Genomic DNA, 5,036 nt, shown 5'->3' with positions numbered 1-5,036 from the left:
TTATATCAGCTGAGACCGGTTTGGCTCAATGGATAGAGCGTCGGCTTGGGGACTGAAGGATCCCGGATTCGATTCCGGTCAAGGGCATGTACCTTGGTTGCGGGCATATCCCCAGTAGGGGGTGTGCAAGAGGCAGCTGATCTATGACTCTCTCTCATCGATGTTTCTAACTCTCTATCTCTCTCCCTTCTTCTCTGTACAAAATCAATAAAATATATTTAAAAAAATATTTTATATCAGCTGTACTTCAACAAAACTGCAATAAAAAAAGAATATGTTCTTTCAGCATAAAAAATAACAAATGCAGCGATGTACATTAAAAATGTATATCAGAATTATATATGTAAGTTAATGTTCTCCTTTGTGCAAAAAAATATGAACCATAAATAAATATGCACTTAATTCCTAACATCTAAATAACTTTTGAAGCAAGAACAAGGTAAAATCTGTTCACTAGATGTACTACCACACTGAAATTTCTATACTAAGGAAATATTCCCATATGGAACTTCAAGGATCCACAAAGACAATTTGTGTTTCTATTGAGATATTTTTATAAAATGAGCAAATTGGCATGAGATACATATGAGTCTTAATCAATTTTTGAAAATATATTTGTGAATTGGCAATTACAAAATAATCATGGGGATATAAAGTACAGCACAGGGAAGTCAACAACATTGTATTAACTATGCATGGTGCCAGGTGGGTACTAGACTAAAGGGGGAGGAGGTCACTTTGTGAGTTATATAAATGTCTAACCACTATGCTATAAACCTGAAACTAATATAATATTAAATGTCAACTGTAATTGAAAAGTTAAAAATTACATATATTTGTGGAACTGATGAGTTGTATACCTGGGAAAATGCCCCCTTTGAAAAAATATGAGATAATGATTATAATTATTACATCCTAATATGTATATGCCCTTTATCCACATTTCTTCAGTTTTCACCACAGAGGTATCAAAGTTACCAGAGAATCTAAAAACCAAATTACATGCATTGCAATATATATGTGTTATATTTTATACACCAGAATTTAAAGGAAATATATAAATTTACTTTCATTTATGAGAATATGATCATATGCATAACTATATAAATATATAACTAGATGCAAAAATTAACATTCAATCAGTTCTATTTGCATTTGTTCTACATGCAACACTCAAACCTCAATGATCTAAAATGTCTAATTTATCATAACCAAAACATATTTTATTTCCTTCATTTGATTTTATAATTTTCTCAGGGAAATGGGTAGCGTGCTATATTTAGAGTGATCAAATAAAATCTCTTTGCATTTTCAATCTGAAGCTAGTGAAAATCAAAGATACCTGTAATCAGATATTTTTATTATTTATGCTACACAATTCCACATGTATTTAATTAACAAGTGTTAAGAGTAAACTGTGGCCATAGCCATTTTGGCTCAGTGGGTAGAGCATCACTCTGAAAACTGAAGGGTCCCAAGTCCATTTCAGTCAAGGGCACGTACCTCAGTTTCAGGCTCAATCCTGTGTGGGAGGCAACCAATCAATGTCTCTCTCTCTCTTTCTCTCTCTCTCTCTCTTTCCCTCTGATTCCCTCCCTTCTGCTCTCTCACTCTCTCTAAATATAATGGAAGAATATTCTCAGGTGTGGGGTTAAAAAAAAAGAGTAGACTGTGACTGCTGAATGATGTTATATATATATTTTAAATATATTTTATTGATTTTTACAGAGAAGAAGGGAGAGAGATAGAGAGCTAGAAACATCAATGAGAGAAGAACATCGACCAGCTGTCTCCTGCACACCTCCTACTGGGGATGTGCCCGCAGCCGGGGTAAGTGCTTGACCGGAATCGAACCTGGGACCTCCCAGTCCCAGGCCGACGCTCTATCCACTGAGCCAAACCAGCTTCGGCTGATGTTATATCTTGATATGTGCTTTAAACCTGACTGAGCATGTCTTCATTATATGAATTATTGACTAATTCAGTATTATTATTTTAAAGTGTAGCTCATTACTTAGATTTTCCCAAATCACTTACAACTTGTTGATCACTTTCAAAACACAGGAACTCTTACTTTCATTAAATTATTATAAGTGTACATTAAGATATAAAAGGTAAGCATAAAAGAAAAGTCTAAAAGATAAAAAATTTTCTCTTACCCAAGAACAAGAAATGAAGAAACTGATGAATGTTGTCTGGAGAGTCTATCCAGAAGACCTTAAAAGAAACAAATGTTTCCAAATCAAAAAACAGCCCTTGCAGAAATACAAGGGAAGTCAATTATCATGTAACTGCACATCTTATATAATAAAAGGCCAATATGCAAATTGATCAAACAGTGGAATGACTGGTTGCCATGATGCGCACTCTCACCAGGGGGCAGATGCTCAAATCAGGACCTGCCCTCTGATGGTCAGTGTACTCCCACAAGGGGAGTGCCTCTCAGCCAGAAACCCTGAGCTGGGTTCACACCTGGCAAGTGCAGCAGCAGTGGAGAGAACCTCTTCCACTTCCATGGCAGCACTAATGATGTCCGACTGATGGCTTAGGCCCTGGAGGAGCAGGCCTAAGCCATCAGTCAGACATTCCTGGAGGGTTCCCAGACTGCAAGAGGGTGCAGGCGGGCTGAGGGACTCCCTTAAGTGCACAAATTTCATGCACCAGACCTTTAGTTTAAAATAAAGCTAAGAGAACTCTTTTCAACTACCAAGACTTTCCAGGTTAGAGAAATTGGAATTGCTCTTCACCCAAGAATGTTCTTCAAGTACTTCTAGCTTCTGCATGAAGTTTAATTTCTTTAGTCTCCTAATTCTAGCCCCCTTCAATCACCATGGTAGCCTCCTTGACCAGAGAGTCTAAGCTTTCTGATGTTATCTTGCCCAGTGGACTTGATACAAGGCCTAGAGATGATGAGATCTGCCTCTGTAACAACTCTCCTTTTGTGCAATTAAAAAAAAACAACAACAAAACAAAACAAAAACAAAAAAACCCTCTTACTTGTGATCCTTAACTTGGTTTATAGATACAGAAGTGAATGTTGATATTCACGAACTTCTAACAGGTGCTATGGAGTTGCTTTGCATTAGGCAGGGAGTAGTCCTGCCTTCTCTAAGGGACACACAAACCTTGAAACAAAATGGCATGGTCCTAAAATAGAAATCTGTTTCTGATGTTTGGCAAACATACTCCACATCATCTATGAGGCCTAAAGGTATTTGGGGATCTCTATACATGGGATCCAAAATGACATCATTTTCCCCAGTTTTATCAGAATCATGTAGAATGCTCTCTTGTGCATGCTCTCCACAGATTTCTCCTTCCTGAGCCCTCCAGAGCTCTTTGTCTACCGCTATCTCAGGAGATGTCACTTCTAGGATGTGTTATTACTATCCAAGCTCTTCTCAGTCTCTGCCACTAGAACATGAGCATGAAGACAAAATCTGGTCTCATCATTCCCTGTTCTAAGCACCTGGCACAGAGTAGAAGCTTAAGAAGCATCCACTTGCCCTGCCAGGGGGCTCAGTTGTTTGAGAGTCATCCTGTGCACCAAAACGGTTGTGGATTTGATTCCTGAGCAGGGCACATACCTGGGTTGTCTCTTAGATTCCCAGTGAGGGCACATGCCTGGGTTGTGGGTTCGATTCCCAGTTAGGGTATATACCTGGGTTGCAGGTTTGATTCCCAGTCAGGGCACATACCTAGGCTGTGGGCTTGATTCCCAGTTGGTGCTCATATGGGAGGCAACTAATTAACGTTTTTCTCTGACATCAATGTTTCTCTCTCTGCCCCTTCTTCTCTCTCTAAAATTGGTGAAAATATCCTTGAGTGAGGATTTTAAAAAAGAAGAATAAGCATCCATTTAAGGAAATCATAGCCATTCCTCTACAGATGACCTTGGTTCACATTAACCCAAGAGCATCTGCAAGAACTCAGCTGGGTGCCTGTGGTAGCACTCATGCACAATGCTTATTCCACTGGTAACTGGCATCTAGGACTACTTGTTTGGTACCATTCTGACCTTGAGAAATATCTTCTGATAAGATTGTCACTTGATACCATTATGAAGCAAGTAATGATGTTTATACTTTAGAGCCCAAATGCTTCCATTTACTTATTCAGTTATTTATTGTCTCAAATAGTTATCTGCTATAGGCAAAGCACTGTGCCTGTTTTCATTGCTGTTGTTATCACTGTTGTTAGTAAAACTAAAAAACCTATAGAGAAATAATTATTATTATTTTAAAGAAGAGTTACATAACTGTAATTTTTTTTTTACACTGAGCAGCTGGAATGTTGAGAAGTATAGGAATCAAATGGAAAAATAAATGCAGTCAGATAGGCTGGGTGCTATTTAAATTGTAAGATAGCTGGTCACTACTGCAAATTTCTGTGAAGGAACTAACAAGATCAGATGAATTTTGAGAAAGATGATGCAAGAAGATCAAATAGACAGGCTGAGAAACGTTTAAGTTTAGAAAGTAGTTGGAGGGGAAAGAAGAAAAGAAAGTTGTAAGAGAAAATAGATATCAGACATGCTATATAGGAGACCTCCTAATATGAGAAGGGACAATGAGTAAGTTAAGAGGTGGATGTGATGCCATTATGGGCTTGGGGACAATAAGGGCTGAAGTGGCCGAGGGTCAAAAGGCCAGAGCTATTCTTCTTATTTTTCTTTTTTTCAAGTATTGGGCTTAATGTCACAGGAAAGTCACAGTATCCTGCCACCTGTGAAGAATAAGCTCAAGTTGCTGTTGGATGTGTTATTCACAGAGGAGCCATTCTTCAGGCACTCTGCTCTCTTCCCACCCACCAGAGCTATTCTTTATTAAAGGGAAGCTGGATAATAGAAGAGTCTGGAGAGAAAATCCACCAACTAAGGGCTATTCTACATATTGAGGCATCAATGAAACATTCAGGAAAACCTACCCTATATCTGACAATTATTAATTTGACCATAAAGACATGATAGATAGTTGGACAGATAACTTGAAAATCTCTTCCAGTTTGGAGAGTCCATTATTGGGGAATGTATGGTC

General features: G+C 38.2%; 1 non-coding gene across 1 annotated transcript; it reads right to left on the bottom strand.

The window, feature by feature from the left end:
* Nucleotides 1-4,681: 4,681 nt before the first annotated feature.
* On the bottom strand, nt 4,682-4,809 carry LOC118705027. The gene has a single exon (XR_004983571.1). It is a non-coding gene; the product is annotated as a small nucleolar RNA SNORA11 (small nucleolar RNA).
* Nucleotides 4,810-5,036: the final 227 nt, after the last annotated feature.

Source organism: Pipistrellus kuhlii, unplaced genomic scaffold (assembly GCF_014108245.1).
Source record: "Pipistrellus kuhlii isolate mPipKuh1 unplaced genomic scaffold, mPipKuh1.p scaffold_m20_p_49, whole genome shotgun sequence".
Classification (NCBI taxonomy): Eukaryota; Metazoa; Chordata; class Mammalia; order Chiroptera; family Vespertilionidae; genus Pipistrellus; species Pipistrellus kuhlii.
The sequence above is the reverse complement of the archived record's forward strand: the minus strand, read 5'-3'. Positions and strand labels throughout refer to the sequence as shown.